The sequence below is a fragment of the Lissotriton vulgaris genome, chromosome 3_1 (assembly GCF_964263255.1).
Source record: "Lissotriton vulgaris chromosome 3_1, aLisVul1.2, whole genome shotgun sequence".
Taxonomy (NCBI): Eukaryota; Metazoa; Chordata; class Amphibia; order Caudata; family Salamandridae; genus Lissotriton; species Lissotriton vulgaris.
The window spans coordinates 501,372,688-501,389,430 of record NC_141689.1 but is presented as its reverse complement, the minus strand read 5'-3'; the positions used below and the strand labels follow the sequence as shown (position 1 = coordinate 501,389,430).

General features: G+C 51.2%; 1 protein-coding gene across 3 annotated transcripts in view; it reads right to left on the bottom strand.

Moving 5' to 3' along the window:
- Positions 1-16,743, bottom strand: part of AP3B1 (adaptor related protein complex 3 subunit beta 1) — a 2,001,071-nt gene that overhangs the window by 355,364 nt on the left and 1,628,964 nt on the right. The window lies entirely within an intron of this gene.

Genomic DNA, 16,743 nt, shown 5'->3' with positions numbered 1-16,743 from the left:
GCAACTGAGAGTATCCCCGGCCTATATAGCAGAATGCCTGGCGGATATCCCGCTGCCCTCCCTTATAGGCTCGCAGCAAGACGCCCTGGGGGCGCCATTCTCCTCGGAAGAAATACGCGAGGCCATTTTCGCACTGTCCAACGGCAAATCACCTGGCCCGGATGGACTACCCGCCGAATTCTTTAAGGCATGTTCGGACACGCTGGTTCCGGAGCTGCTCAAATTGTACAATACTGCGATGGAGGAATCAGCACTCCCAGACTCGCTTAACGAGGCAAACCTGGTCTCGCTGCTGAAGCCGGGCAGAGATGGCGCGCTCATGGGGTCCTATAGGCCGTTGGCCATGCTGAATACTGATTATAAAATCTTCACCTCCCTCCTGGCCCGCCGCCTGGCCCTGGAGGTATCAACTCTGGTGCATGCGGATCAGAACGGCTTCATGCCGGCGCGGAGCACGTCTCGTAACCTACGCCGCCTCTTCCGGATTCAGGAAGCGGCTCTGACGCATTGGCCTAGATCGGGGTGTCTGGTCTTGGACCTGGAGAAGGCCTTCGATTCAGTAGAATGGCCATACCTGGGAGCAGTGCTGGACAGATTCGAGGTGGGAGATGCATTTGCTGACATGGTCGGACTGCTCTACCAGAGACCCAGTGTCCGAGTGAGGACGGGTGGGCTGCTGTCGGAGAGGATCGGGGTGCGTAGAGGCACCAGGCAAGGCTGCCCCCTGTCGCCCCTCCTCTTCTCCTTAGCCATTGAACCACTGGCGGCTCTGCTACGGGACAGAGGAGCGGAATGGGGGATCCCATTGGCTGACGGAACGCACACAGTCTCACTCTATGCAGACGACCTGCTGCTTTATGTGCGGGACCTCACCGCGGTGCCAGCCGAGCTATCGGACATCTTCCAGACCTTCGCGGAGGTCTCGGGCCTCAGGGTCAATTGGGCCAAGTCCGGGGTATACTCGTTCAGCCGCGATCAGGAGGAATGCGATGTGTATCTTGGAGGGGCCAGGCTCGCTTGGTACCCGACCACGTTTAAATACCTAGGACTACACATCTATAGAGACCCACAGGACTTACTAGAGGGCAACCTGGTGCGCGCCATTTCCTCTCTGCGAGCCCAGATGTCCTTCTGGAAAACCCTGCCGCTGAACGTGCCCAGCCGAATAGCTCTTTCTAAAATGATAGCGCTCCCTAGGCTACTCTATCACTTCGCGAATATCCCCACGTATGTCCCCACGCGGATATTCCGCGACCTGGAATTAATGCTTCGCGGCTTGATCTGGAACGCGGGACGACCTTGAGTGGCGCTGGCTAAACTGTACTCCCCGACCGCGGAGGGAGGACTGGCTGTCCCCAACATGGAGTTGTATTACCTGGCCGCACAGCTCCAATGGGTGACGTACTGGCTCAGCGATACACATCTAGACGATACGGCCACTGCGGACTACCAATGGACCCACCCCCAGATCTGCGCCCTATTTCACCCATTGACCAAGGGACCCCGTCCCCTGCCCTTGCATATGGCTGTGGCCCGCAAATGCTTTCTCCGCAGCCTGAAGCTGACACAAACTACCGGACCATATGCTCCTGCCCTCCCCCTGCTGGGCACCCCCAGGAGGAGCGGGATGGTTACGCCGCGCAATCTGGACCACTGGATCACAGCTGGAGTAGAGACCATGGGTGACCTGTATGTTGACGGGGCCCTGCTCCCGTTTGCGGAATTATCTGCAACCACGGGACTCCCGGCCGGGCAATTCCTACTCCATGCGTCGGTACTGCGGGCATACACTGACTCCTGGGGTGACATCCAGGATGAGCCGCCGATGCACCACCTGATCCAATATCTACATGTAATGGGCAGACGCTCGCACATCACGCATTGGTTAGCACAGGCGCTTCTCATCCACACGCAAAAACCCACACAGCAGATTAGGGCTAAATGGGCGGCGCATCGAGGGAGAGATTGGACGGATAAGGAGTGGAACCTAGTACTAGCTAGCCCCGTGAACGTCCCCCGCAATTCCCGCTTCCGTATCATCCAGCTGTACATACTGCACCAGGCATACCTAACGCCAGATAGAATAAACAGATACTTCGCGATCGACACTGCCGTTTGTCCCAGATGTGACCTGTTGGGCGCAGATATCCTGCACATGCTTTGGCACTGCCCAACCCTGACCGCGTACTGGGGGGAGGTGATTTCACTCCTGAATCACAGCACGGGCCCGGGTCTGCCGGACACGTGGGAGGCGTGCATTCTCGGACTCTATAAAAGAACCAAGCTGAACAAAACACAGGCACGATTCTGGGATCTGGGCCTCATCACGGCCAAACGGCTGCTTACACGACACTGGAAACGGCGGGACCCGCCCACCCCGAAACACTGTAACCATTATAATAATGGGGTAACCCTACAGGTACTGGACCTGGGTAATTACTAGTATAAACAAACAATGGTCCAAGACCCAATTTTTTCAAAATGAAAAATCAAAGATTTAGCAGCTCAAGGTGTGCATAAAATTCACAACCCAACCACAATTAAATGAAAAACAAAAAGAAATAGGCAACAGTAATAAATTCAAGCTTTTTATGCATTTAATCCATGCTTGGAGTTCAAAATATTATCTACAGTTTTTTATACATTTTATATACAATGCCCCGTATCAAGAGCGTGCAGTAAAAGAAAAGAAAGTGTCAAAGGGCGTGATGGTGATGAGGTGAAAGAAGAACAGAAATCACACAGAGTGTATAAAAAGTTATTCTGTATTATTCAGAAGAAACAGTCAACAAAGGACTAGAGCAATAAAACCTGGCCACAAAGTGTGAAATCTGTTATGACAATCCGACCCTATATGTCCATTGTAAATGACTACTACTATGATAATTATGCGTTGAGTGTAATTGTATATAGTGTTTGTCTAAATTGTCCCCCTACTTTCACTGTCAATGACTATTACTATGGTAACTATGCGTTGAGTGTAATTGTATATAGTGTTTGTCTAACTGTCCCCTTGCTTTCATTGTAAATGACTATCACTATGGCAACTATGCGTTGAGTGTAACTGTATATAGTGACCATTACTATGGCAACTATGCGTTGAGTGTAACTGTATATAGTGTTTGTTAATTGTCTCCCTGTTTTCCTTGTAAATATGTCTTTTAACTTGTATGTTATGATTACCAATCGGGCACGATCTGTATCTCCCCAATCCAAAATGGCCGCCATGGATATTCATCCTTAAGCTAATCCGCCCATATTTATTGCAACTAATACAATGTATATGCATTATAATGCGAGATTAGTGTGCTTAGCCTACTAAAACGCTAACTATAAATAAATAGGAATATGCATCGCGCCATAATATTCCAGTAATAAATAATTTTATTTATTATTTTTTGTCCACATAATAATCTGCAAGGCGCTCACATCAGCAGGGATTTCATTTACACCCTGTTGATTTGATGTTTTCAACATAATTCATCCAATTTAAACTAATACTGGCGAAGGGAGTGTCCTCGCGCACCCGGAAGTGCCCGGTCACGGATTAGTCCGTCTTCGCGCTCTAGTATCTGAACGCGATACAACACAGCCAACACTCGAGGTGTTGATTCACTCGGCTCTGGGGTTCCTGAACGCGTGTCTACTGATCAGACACCTTTGCTCGCGCATTTAAGTAAGTTCAATTAGGAGACCCTGCTAGAATAACGCGCAGCGTTTTCAGGGATGGAGACTTATCCCCGTTTTTACCGTTTTTCAGTTGCTGTCCCTGGCTTCGTTTTCACTTCGGATTTCCTTGAAGCTGTATAGACAACTTCAAACAGGTAAATGGCCCCTGGTTGGCCATCTGTCTATTTACTTTTGGTACAACACGGTATTGATACTTACTAGTCATTGGCCCTTACCTTCCAGGCACAACAAAATGTGAAGACTTCTGTAAGCTGCACAAGTGCCAATGAATTGAACTGAGGAGACATATTCTTTATATGGTCTCATGACTAACATAGGAACCTCATGCACATACAAAAGGTAATAATATACTTATACTGGTCATCCTGGCAATTATTATTTTTCCACTGAGCTTGCATTATTGTAACGTATAGGTTCCTCTTTGATTTTTTCAGAGGACCTCTACAATACCTTCTCCAATTTGTAAAGACTGAGTTACCTTGGGAATATCACGCCCACCCCATCTTGTGAAGGGTAAGCCATTTTTTGAACCCTCTCCTAGGTTTTAATATAAAATAGGCAACAATCCTCATTGATATTTGTATTCTCTGTAGGGTCATCTACTTGATCCCTTGCCCCGTCATATCTGTCCTGAAGAAGACTCGCATGGCCCAGGAATAACTAACCGCAAGGCCGCAAGACGAGTCGAAACGTCGACACCTAATTAAGAATACCTGGACCACTAATGTTATCTTCCCTTTAGTGCAGACATTCATACATCTTATGTCTCATGAACATCATTAAGGACTGTACATTTGACCTACTAATGTGGCCAGGTTTTATTGCTCTAGTCCTTTGTTGACTGTTTCTTCTGAATAATACAGAATAACTTTTTATACACTCTGTGTGATTTCTGTTCTTCTTTCACCTCATCACCATCACGCCCTTTGACACTTTCTTTTCTTTTACTGCACGCTCTTGATACGGGGCATTGTATATAAAATGTATAAAAAACTGTAGATAATATTTTGAACTCCAAGCATGGATTAAATGCATAAAAAGCTTGAATTTATTACTGTTGCCTATTTCTTTTTGTTTTTCATTTAATTGTGGTTGGGTTGTGAATTTTATGCACACCTTGAGCTGCTAAATCTTTGATTTTTCATTTTGAAAAAATTGGGTCTTGGACCATTGTTTGTTTATACCACCCCGAAACACTGGTTCGCATCCTTTACAAACTGGGCCAGGGCGGAAGGCACAGCGCTCCACCGGGAAGAAATAGCGGGCCTGCGGCAGTTCCCGATAGCACACCTCTGGGATGGCATCCAGGGGTCCCTGCAGGGGGAGGGCACTGTCAGAGGGCTCACGTAGAATAAGCGACACCGGAGGTGGGCCACAGAGGCTAATGCTCTATAGCAGGAACCACCGCATGCGGCGCCCCCCCCCTCCCCGACACAGACAAGAATCAACCAGCGCGTAGACCTCAGACACGACCCGACGCCCACACGGGCGCCCACCAGCAGCCATTGCCCAGCAGTGCGCCCCAAGCACAGAGTTGCTGACATCGCCCCCGCAAGCACACTCCACCCCCCCCACCCACTTTCACATATATGTTTACATGTTTGTAGTATCGGACCCCTGCTCACAGACGGTAGCCTCTCCAACCCCCCATGCTACGGTGGATAGAAGCCGTCGGTGGCGCTCCAGACGGCGACTGCAGGCGTAGACGCCGCTTGCTACACCGACAGCGAGGCTACTCCACCTGACTGCTACATGCTCCACTAACAAGGCCGGCGACCGGCGAAACACCATGGCCCAAAGGAGCCGTCCCACTCTAAGTGCGAGCACACTTGCGCATGCACACCTCTGACCTCCTGTAGTACTGTAACAACATCGGCAAACACCACACCGATTAGAGGTGGCTCCTACTAACACCGTGCAAGTGGGACGGACTTCAAGTGGTGAAGTCGCGATAGGAACACTGGGACATACCGATACGAACTGTTTTGTTTAGTTTGCCGACTTCATGGCTCAGTTCTAGAAAAAATGAAAAATAAGACGTCATTTGTGGACTTTTCCTTTCTTGATTTAAGGTAATGTGACTATCTTATCTATGTCCTAGTGTACCGGGGACACAAGGGGCGCAATGACACGCCCTCTTATGCTGACCTACAACCTCACGATTCACCGTTTATTTGCAGCCGGCCCGCAGGGTTGTAGGCTTTGCTATATGTACTGCACCTTTGAACATTAATAAACGTCTTAAAAAAAAAAAATGAGTGGGGGAAGGGGTAGATTCCCTAAGTTTGGCTGCCCATTCTTCTGGAACAAGTTTGTGCCAACGCCTGATGAGGGTTCTGATTTTGGGCAGTTGGGGTGGGGAAGTATTGAGGTGCCATTCAATGGGGATCAGGAAGTGGTCTGTCCAAGGAAGAGGGAGGGGCATGCGGGTTTTAAGGTCATGAATGTTTGTGAAGATCGGATCTAGTAACTGGCCTTTGTCGTGGGTGGCCTGTGAATTCATTAAGCAGAGACCAATAGAAGAGAGGTCCAGCAGCAGTTCGGCTGCGGGGGTGTCGATTGGGTCCAAAAAGTGGAGATTGAAGTCTCCTAATAAAAGGAAGTTAGAAGAAGTCGTGGCCTCAAGGGTGACATGATCAATGAGCCTGCTGGGGAACTCAGCAAGTGGGCCTGGGGGGCGGTATACAAGCAGCCCAGACAGACGTTTCTGGCGAGATTTGTACTGTGAAATGGCAGCTTTCGCAATCTTTAATGTTGCCATCGACAATTCTGCAGATAGGTGATCTTTGTATATTATAGCTACACCATCTCCTCTGCCACACGGTCTATTCAATGAGCAGATTTGGTAGCCGGGAGGGAGGGCATTGACAATATCAGAGCCGTTGTTAGAAGTAAGCCATGTTTCTGTAAGAAACAGAATGTCAATGGCGTGATCCAAAATAAGAAGGTTTAACTCGTGGGCGTGTTTGACAAGCGACCTGCAGTTGAGGAGGCCTAGTTGTAGGCCACGGCGTTCTGTTTCCGCGCAGGGCGGGTTGCAGAGACTACAGCAGGTGAGGGAGTTATCTCCAGTATAGATGTAATTACAGGTAGGGTGTTTATGCGGATTCAAAGCCAGAAGCATGTCTCGAGTATAGGTAAGGTAGCGCCTCGGAGAAATGGGCATGGTGATTGGGCCTGGGGCCGTCCGGGCCCAGGCGGGCCCAGACGGGCTTGCCTTAGGCGCACTGACGGCGCGCCCGCTGCGCGTACGAGAAATGCACATGTTCTTATACAGGGATTAGGGCGTGGCCTTGTAAAGTGGGCGTGGCCTGAGAACAGGCTCGCTCGCTGATGGCGGCAATTGAGATTTCCTATCCCGTGGCAGCGTTCAATTCGGCTGCACGGGTATCACGAAGTGAGGATAAGTGCCCCAACAGAACTAACAGGTGAGGGATTAGTGCGTAATTATTAAAATCAATTCACTGCACAATTTAAAAAAAAAATGATTTCACGAACAAAGCTCCCGGCTGTGCCTCAGGAGTACAGGATCTGAAGTGGGCTGGTAGTCAGCTCTTTAAGTAGGCGGGGGGGGGGGGGTGGCCTTGAAAAGTGGGCGTGGCCTGAGAACAGGCTCGCTCGCTGATGGCGGCAATGGAGATTTCCTATCCCGTGGCAGCGTTCAATTCGGCTGCACGGGTATCACGAAGTGAGGATAAGTGCCCCAACAGAACTAACAGGTGAGGGATTAGTGCGTAATTATTAAAATCAATTCACTGCACAATTTAAAAAAAACAGATTTCACGAACAAAGCTCCCAGCTGTGCCTCAGGAGTACAGGATCTGAAGTGGGCTGGTAGTCAGCTCTTTAAGTAGGCGGGGGGCGTGACCTTGTAAAGTGGGCGTGGCCTGAGAACAGGCTCGCTCGCTGATGGCGGCAATGGAGATTTCCTATCCCGTGGCAGCGTTCAATTCGGCTGCACGGGTATCACGAAGTGAGGATAAGTGCCCCAACAGAACTAACAGGTGAGGGATTAGTGCGTAATTATTGAAATCAATTCACTGCACAATTAAAAAAAAAAACAGATTTCACGAACAAAGCTCCCGGCTGTGCCTCAGGAGTACAGGATCAGACTCAGGAGTACAGGATCAAACTTCATCTCTATTTGATGTTTTGAATGATTTGACTGAATCTGGTTCCAAAACAATATGTTCCTCGAAGTCTATATTCAGCTAAATTCACTAAAATTGCATGTGTATTTTGCCTGCCAGTAGTGGTGAAACGGGGGGCACTAGCGGGCGCCAGGCAAGATGGCCGCATTTTAGTGCAGCTCCGCCCGGCTGATCAGCAATTCGCCTAATATCGGCGAGAGGCATCAATCAATCAATCAATCAATCATGGCATTTATATCGCGCACTACTCACCCGGAAGGGTCTCAAGGCCCATGGGGAGGGGGGTCTGCTACTGCTCGAACAGCCAGGTCTTGAGCTGTTTCCTGAAGGCGAGGTGGTCTTGGGTCAGTCGCAGGTGGACTGGCAGGCAGTTCCATGTCCTAGCCGCTAGGTAGGAGAAGGATCTTCCTCCGGCGGTGGCTCTCTTGATGCGAGGCACGACGGCGAGGGCGAGGTTCGCCGATCGCAGCTGGCGGGTGGGCATGTAAAAGGTCAGGCGGTCGTTGAGGTATCTAGGGCCCAGGTCGTGGAGGGATTTGTGTGCATGGGTGAGGAGTCTGAACGTGATCCTCTTGTTGACAGGGAGCCAGTGTAGGTCTCTCAGGTGGCTCGAGATGTGGCTGCGTCGGGGGACGTCCAGGATGAGTCGGGCGGAGGCATTCTGGATGCGCTGGAGTCTCTTCTGAAGCTTGGCTGTTGTTCCGTCTGCGCCCGTCCGCGCCTGGACCGCACCCAGCGCCAGACCCCCTGGCCCCCGCGCCCGCCAGCCCCCCGCAGGACCTACAACTTCGCCAAACTCATCGTGCTCAACACCGCCCGAGCCCCCGGATGCTACCAAGCATCCCCGCGACACACCCATGGACCCTTCGTCTGCCGATCCTGCAACTTCTCCTGCCACCGAACCTGCACTGCACCTGCCAAGACTGGAAGCAACAACCACCTCAAGTGCATCATGCTCAACACCCGCTCCATCCACCGCCACGCCGTGGAACTCTGGAACCTCCTCGACACCGCATCCCCAGACGTCGCCTTCCTCTCGGAAACCTGGATGAACGCCTCTTCAGCCCCCGACATCACCATAGCCATCCCGGACGGCTACAAGATCATCAGGAGGGACCGCATCAACCAGACCGGAGGAGGCATCGCCATCGTACACAAGAGTGCCATTCGCATCTCGACTGACTCCAGCATCACATTCAGAGCCGCGGAACACCTCCACTTCCAAATCCATACCGACCCCAAGACGACCCTCAAAGGCACCCTCATCTACAGACACCCGGGACCGCGTTCACAGTTCTGCGATGACATCACGGACTTCATCAGCCCACACGCCCTCCCCTCCACCGATTACATCCTCCTCGGGGACCTCAACTTCCACCTGGAGAACAACAACGACCGCAACACCACCACCCTGCTAGACAACCTCGCCAACCTCGGTCTCAAGCAGCTGGTCAACACCCCCACCCACTACGCCGGCCACACGCTCGATCCTATCTTCTCCTCCAGCAAGCACGTCTCCTTCAGTCACTCCACCGAACTCAACTGGACAGACCACAGCTGCGTCCATTTCAGCTTCGCAAAGAACACGCTCCGCCACCACCCGAAGCAGGTTCCCCACAGGAACTGGAGCAAGATCACCGCCGACCAGCTCGCCACCTCCCTCAGCCAGAACGCACCCGTCAGAACAACGGACCCTAACACAGCAGCCTGCAACCTCACGCAGTGGCTGACCACAAGTGCTGACGACCTCGCCCCACTGAAGGACCCACTCACCAGACCCAGAAGCAAGAAGGCTCCCTGGTTCACAGACGAACTCAAGGACTCCAAGAAGGCCTGCCGCACCCTCGAGAAGACCTGGCTCCTCAACAAGACCACCGACAACATGACCGCCCTCAAACTCGCCACCCGCAGACATCACCAGCTCATCCGCACCACAAAGAAGAAATTTCTGAAGGAACAACTGGACAAGAACGCCCATGACAGCAAGGAGCTCTTCAACATCGTCAAGGAATTCTCCAACCCCAGCACCGGCAACAACGACATCACCCCTTCGCAGGACCTGTGCGACTCCCTCGCCTCGTACTTCCACCGCAAGATCTCCGATATCCACAACAGTTTCAGAGCTCAACCCCCGCACCCACCGGTCGAACCTACGCACCCAGCCGCCATCCTCCAGACATGGACCGAGGTGACCCCCGAAGACACGACAAGCATGATGAACACCATCCACTCCGGATCGCCGACCGACCCATGCCCCCACCACATCTTCAACAAAGCGGCCCCCACCATCGCACCCCATCTCAGAGACATCATCAACACCTCCTTCAACACAGCCACCTTCCCTGAGAGCTGGAAGCACGCCGAGCTCAGCGCACTACTGAAGAAACCAACAGCGGACCCGACCGACCTCAAGAACTTCCGCCCCATCTCGCTCCTTCCCTTCCCGGCCAAAGTCATCGAAAAGGTCGTCAACAAGCAACTGGCCGCCTTCCTCGAGACGAACGGATCCCTCGACCCATCGCAGTCCGGATTCAGAGCCAATCACAGCACCGAGACCGCCCTCATCGCAGCCACTGACGACATCCGAGCCCTGCTCGACAACGGTGAAACAGCGGCACTCATCCTCCTAGACCTCTCTGCTGCATTCGATACTGTTTGCCACCGCACCCTAGTACAACGACTCAACAACACCGGCATCCAGGGGAAGGCCCTGAACTGGATCACCTCATTCCTCTCCGGAAGAACACAAAGAGTACGCCTCCCACCGTTCCGCTCGGAGGCCACCGAAGTCATCTGCGGCGTCCCACAAGGATCTTCGCTCAGCCCCACTCTCTTCAACATCTACATGAAACCACTAGCTGCCATCGCCCGCAACCACAACCTGAACATCATTTCCTACGCCAATGACACCCAGCTGATACTCTCCCTCACCAAAGACCCCGACACCGCCAAAGCGAACCTTCACGAAGGGATGAAAGACGTCGCCGAATGGATGAACAGCAGCCGCCTAAAGTTGAACACGGACAAGACAGAAGTCCTCATCCTGGGAACATCCCCCTCCGCATGGGACGACTCCTGGTGGACCCCAGCCCTAGGCACCGCACCCACATTTCTTTTCTACTGGACGGTGTGCAGTAACATCCCTGCTCTACATTGAGTCGGAAAGGGAGGCTTGGCTGGCACTGTGGCGCCTTCCAGGGGGGCGAAGTGTGCTCCACTCACTACGTGGACAAGATGGCTGCATGACCTAACTGGAACAGGAGCCTGATCGCTGACTGGCGCTGGAGAGAGTAAGAGGCGATCAAGCGGAATCTGCACCTGGTCCCTGTCATTGAATTGGCCGTCTGACCTGGGGACTGACTGAGCGGTGTGCCGGAGTGGGAGTCTGGCCAGCAGTGTGGTGAGGAACAGCAATCCATCACGTCGCCGCCCTCTCATAACCTTGGTGCTGCCGCCTGGACTACGAGCTGCGGCTGGAGGACGTTGCGGAGCACGTCGGCGATATCGGAGCCTGGAGGCGCATACCCATCAGTACCAGCCGTGGGCTCAGGTAGGTGGGGGCTGCCCAGGCCTTGGCCCGCAGGTGTGTAGGTGGGTGTGGGCCGGGGGTTTTGGGCCGCATCCTGCCGCCTGTTGTCTGCGTGTGCGGCTAGCGTACATCTGTCTGTGACCTCCGCGAGGCTTATTTGGGTGCTGAGTTGACTGTGGCACGGCAGCTGGGAGGATTTATCGTCGAGCTCTGACTGGCTCCTGATCCCTCGATTTGTGGGCCTGGAGGGGTGGCATCATACTGTCCTGCGCCTGGTGGCTGCTTGCTGTGTTGACTGGTCGTGGGGTGGCAGCAGCCTGCGGCCCAACATTCATCTCTCCAAGGACCTGGGCCCCTGCTTACACCTACTCATCTTCATTTACCTATTCTGCCGTGCTGGAGTGCAAATGCTGTGGGGGTCTGGCTGTCTCCCTACGATCCTGTGGGTGCGCACGACTGCTCAATAATATCACTTGGGGGCCTGCTGTGGAGCGGACTAGCTTCTACCAACCGCAGTTGTATTAGCCCTCTGTGCTGCGCCCGGTCTGGCGAAGGATGCGACTACGCTGTGGGCGATTGCTGAAGGGCCAGGAGGGGTTTCTTGAGTCCCTCTGATTCTGCTTGCCACCTGAAGGATTGTACCATTGGACTTCTGTTGACTCCCAGCTATAGGATAGAATTGCATCCAGGTCGGCTGTGGGTACATGGTCCCCTCCACGCCTCAGGAGAATAGCATTGGGCATTTGGCGCGACTGTGGTAGCCAGAGGGCAACTGGCTTCTAGGTGTACTTTCACTGCACTATATTATCAGTCCAGAGCCTGCAGTACTGGAACACCCTTAGGTGGCTGTATCTGATATAGCTTATCATGGGGAAGCCTGACAAGTCGCAGCCCCGCCTCACAGTTGAGGCGTGAAAGTCAGGCAGGGCTCAGCAGAAGGCGGCCTCCGACTCTGAAGCTGATGGACAGGGAGACGCGCCGCCTAATCAGGAGTCCACACTACGGGCCATGCAGAAAAGTCTACAGCCTATAGAGGGAAGCATGTCTACTATAAATCACCTGCTGGACCATATGTCCTCTCAACTGGAGAAGCAATCCGCGAGAATGGGTGAGGTCGAGCAGAGGGCCTCTAATGCTGAGGATGGGCTCGGTGAGGTAACGAGCAAGGCCCTAAATATGGAGTAGATACTGTCTCTCATTCAAGCTAAGAACGAGGATTTGGAGGCTCAGTCTAGGAGGAACAATATTCACATTACGGGCCTGCCAGAGTCGACGAACACTGGTAGAATGGAGCATTTTATAGAGGCCCTACTCATGGAAATATTTGGCCCCAAGCAATTATCCTCCATGTTTGTTGTGGTGCTTCTTCGCAGCGCGCCCTGTCCCAGGAGCCCCACCTCGTCCCATAATAGCTCGGATATTTAACGACCGGGACCGGGACACTGTCTTGCGGCTGGCTAGGGAGAAGAGAACCATCAGGGAAACACCTTGTCCTTCTTTCCCGATTTTACTGTCACTGTCCAGGCAGCGAGGTGCGAATATGGCGCAGTCAAAAAATTCTTGCAGTCTGAAAACATTCCCTACGCCATGCTGTATCCAGCGCGACTACGTGTGGGGTCAGAGGGGAATTTTAAGATCTTCTCTACTGCTAAGGCAGTGATGGAGCACGCTAAGTAATTAAAGAGGCACCAGCGTGAGGCCGAAGTAGAACACGAGGATGATTGATGATAAATGAAGATAATTCATGAGGGCTCCAATTGAAGGGGTTCTACTCTTTGTTCTGAAGAGTACCTTGCTCATTTGTGGATGTATATGTGCAATTTCATTGCTATTTCTGGTTCCCGCAAACTCTAATGTGTTATATGTATGCTATGGGAAGTCTTATGTTTTGCTGTTCAGCTTTATATAGTAACACAGGTTCTAAACCTGATCAGTCACCTCCTACGTAGTGGGAGAACAGCAGCACTCTGACGCCCCCGTAAGGGAGTTCCCCATACTATACTATTGTGTTGTTCGAATGGGGTTTGTTTTGGCATTTTTGGGATGGCTTTGGCTAGTTGGGGTAGCCGAAGAGGGAGGGGGGGGCACAGGGGGGAAAGAACTGGGATTCAGCGGCATGTGTTGGATGGTTTTAATGACAAAGATATGCTTTGTCTACGGTATGTCTTTCTTTGCCCCATTAGTATACACTTTGAGGTATGGGTAGTAAATTAAGGCTCCTTACTTGGAATGTCCGTGGCCTTAATAGTCCCAAGAATATTTGCACTGTGATAGCATGTTTAGATAGGTTGAATGTTCAGATTGCCCTATTACAGGAGACCCACCTTACTAAGATTTCTGAGATGACGGTGGGTACAAGCTGTGCCAGGGTAAGGGTGGCCTCCTCTTATTTTTCATACTCACGCGAGGTGATAGTACTTGTGAAACGGGCATTCCATTTAGAGTGCATGGAACAGATGTGGATGAACAGGTCCCACTGGCTATGGTACACGGGACAATTGGGGGCACAACTCTTCTTTTGGTGAATGTATATGGTCCCAATGTGGATGATCGCTCCTTTTTAGGTCTCGCCCTGGAATTTGCATCCGAAGGATGCGTCCAGGGTTGGAGACTTATAGTTATCTGACTCGGGGGAATGAGGACAAGAAACTGTTACGAGCTTTTGAAGGCAGATTTGGGTGCGCGAACGCGCACGTTCCGTCCTGCGCCGCGCCGTGCACTTCCCTCCCATACTCCCAGCAAGTCAGCCTAACGCGCATGCATGCACACACACGCACTTACACTTACACAGACACGCAGGCACCCAGACAGGCAACCCCCTCCCCCCCCCCCCACAGTCACACACACACACGCATACACACAGACTCCAAGACACATACACACACACACACGCACGCTCACACACATACACAGCCCCCCGCCCTCGCAGCCCAGCAACAAGGCGAAGCCCCACTCACCGGCTTCCTTGGTGCAGCGGCTCTCACTGGCAGCAGGACTCTTCCTCCCTTCTTCGGCACCGGGGCGCAGGGTAGGCTCCTGCCTGCTCCGGTGCTATAAACAATCGGGCTCTTCCGTGGGAGGCGGGGTAGGCTCCCGCCCTCCTACTTCCTGTTTCCGGTTGTCCCGCCCGGCCTGCCTGACTTCCTGGTCGCAGGCCGGCGGCGGACTGCAGCACGCGCTTAAGTTATGTCAACAATCACAGATCCTGCTGTCATGCTTGGCCCCGAGGTTAGTATCAGCCTCATATTTAAGGCCGTGTGGAGAAAATGTTGTGAATTATTAATAGAGGTTCAGAAATTTACATATTGGTGCCCGCAGGTTGGTAGTTTAACCTATTGAAGCTTCTCCGGAGGCGCCCCAAAATGTGAGAGTTGGAAGAATCAATTGTTCGTATGCATGGACAGCCGAGACTCAGTTTGAGGATGTTTCTAGATGACTGTGGATTGTATCTTATTAATGCGCTACGATATGCTTGTTTTAGAAGTCCACATGTTCTGCTTTTGAAGTACCTACTTTTTGCTGTCATGTTTGAGCTTGAGTTCTCATCCTGCTACAGAAACGAGAGCTTAGACACTTAGGCAGTGTAAACAGAATGTGGCTATGTTGTATATTATGTATAAACAAATGCAGTTGTAATAACCACTTGGAGGGAATCTCCAAGCTCTGACAACTGTGAGTGATGTTGCAACCCCAAGTTATGTCATTACTTTTATGTAAAATGCTGGGGCACCCCAGAAAGGGTCCCAGTGAAGAGCTAGATTGTCAAAGCTTTAAAAAAGGACAAGACCTCCCAAATTCTTCTCAGCAAAAAGACTGAGGGTTGGCCCAGGCACAGTGAAAGAGCACCCCCGTTCCCACCCTCAGATTAAATCTAAATGTAAGGTTTTTGTGGGAATAGGACATGGTGTGAGAGGCCGAATATCTGGCACTAGCCCAGTCTTGTTGCTGGTTGTCCTCAGCTGGTTAGAGCTCCCCACACTGAGACCCCCCTCACACATTTGTGGATGGAGTCAGAGAGAGCCTGGGCGGTATCCATCTTGGCAGCAGGTGTGTTCAGGATCTCACACTGATCTCGTATTATTGCGCTCTCTGATACACTGAACATAATTTCACAAAAGTTCTTTAGAAAAGTTTAAGCTATTGCCATTATAAATTACAATAACTTTTATTTAAGTATTAGTTATTTAAAAAAATTAAACGCCATTATTATTTGTAATATCAATACATCTAAGTCATGTAAATACAAAACATATTGCATTACAAATGCTATAGGTATTACATTTGCGAAAGTTATAACTATTGGCATTGTAAATGACAAAGCTATTAATATAGGTATTTAAAAAATAAAAAAAACAAATAAAAACTTTGCCATTTACAATACCAATAGCTCAAAATTTCCTAATGCGAGACCTATTGCATTGCAAATGCTTGTTTGATGAAGTATGGTGCCGTATTTCTGCGTTTCCTACTGCTGATATTGTTGGGGGGGGGGGACTTCAATACTTGCTTGGATGTTGCTGTGGATAGGGATGGTCCTGGAGTGACAAGACACAGGTTGGCTACGGATGCCCTTCTGGGTATGATGGATGCTGGCAATCTGCATGACATTTGGCGCATGCGTCACCTTGGTGTCAGAGAACACACATTTATCTCCACTGTGCATGGTTCTTGGTCAGGCTGGATTATTGGCTTGTGTTGGAGGTTCTGTGTCCCTATATGGTGAATGTTCAACATTTGGCCAAAACTCTATTTGATAACTTGCCAGTCCTGCTTGAGATACAGGTGCCCAAGTTAGATAGGCCTCCCTTTTCCTGGTGTTTGCAGCCTTCGTCAACTAGGTATAAAAACTTACTGTAAGTGAAGCTATAATTAACTACTTCAAGGATAATGCGGGATTGGTCAAAAATATGGGAGTGCTGTGGGAGGCTTTTAAAGTTACGATTAGGGGAGTGTGTATTGGTGCGCATGCCTGGGTATTGAAAGACTTGCGACGTAGAATTGGTAGACTAGCTGGGGAAATAGTACAGCCGGAGCGTGAATATGTCCAGGATCCTGCCCCCAAACTCAAGATCCACAAGCTCGTTACAGAGCATAACGAAACGGTGGACCAGGAAATGTTGCATAGATCTTGTCGAAGCACTGCTCTGTATTATGGGGAGGAAGGACGTCCTGGTCGCTCTTTGGCTCAGAAATTAGCGGCGCCGCGCAGCCAGGCCCACATTACCGAATTGTTGGACGTGACACATTATGATAGCTCGGGAATAAGTAGGATTGTGCTACCCTTTTATTCAAACCTGTATAGCAAGCGTACCACCCCGCCCGCCGCTGATATAAATGATTATCTAGAGGACGTGGCACAGGGCTTGCTATCAT